Source organism: Paracoccidioides brasiliensis (assembly GCF_000150735.1).
Source record: "Paracoccidioides brasiliensis Pb18 unplaced genomic scaffold supercont2.2, whole genome shotgun sequence".
Lineage (NCBI taxonomy): Eukaryota > Fungi > Ascomycota > Eurotiomycetes > Onygenales > Ajellomycetaceae > Paracoccidioides > Paracoccidioides brasiliensis.
In genome coordinates this window covers 255,267-255,878 of record NW_011371359.1, presented here as the reverse complement: position 1 = coordinate 255,878, position 612 = coordinate 255,267, and positions in this window count along the sequence as shown.

Below are 612 nucleotides of genomic sequence, written 5' to 3'. Positions count from 1 at the left end.
TGTGTGTGTGTGTGTGTGTGTGTGTGTGTGTGTGTGTGTGTGTGTGTGTGTAGCGATCGAGGGGTGATTATCGACGTTGTTTGGGCGGTTGAGAGAGTGAGAGAGTGAGAGAGTGAGAGCAGAATCGCGAGTCTGCAGGAGATGGCGAAAGCGAGTGGTTTTGATTCAGGGAAGCGGAGGAATTGGGCTGGGCTGAAACGAGATAACTAAAGTGGATTAAACCACGAGCGTTGACAGCCAGGGAGCAAGAATGAGAGCGGATGTTCCAATGAAGTAACGAGGGAGAGATGAGAAGAGCAAGCAACAGAGGTTGAACGAGCGCTGGTAAGAGTTCAGATACTATTCACCGTCAAATGCAAAAAAGGAAGAGGAAGAAAGAAATCACAACATAAAATTAACGAGTTTCCTCGGTTGCCAAACAAACCAAGGGGCGAAGATGCGTTGGGCTTAACTATATATATCGGTCCCATGTTTTTCATCCATCTTCAACTCGCACCGGGTGTGGTCTATTAATATTCCCGCAGCATTTTTCCCCTTCCCTTCCTGGAGGCTATTTAGCTTCAGACCAAACTCTCGGCCAAGCCCGCGTCAGCCCCCCCCCCCCTCCTTCGA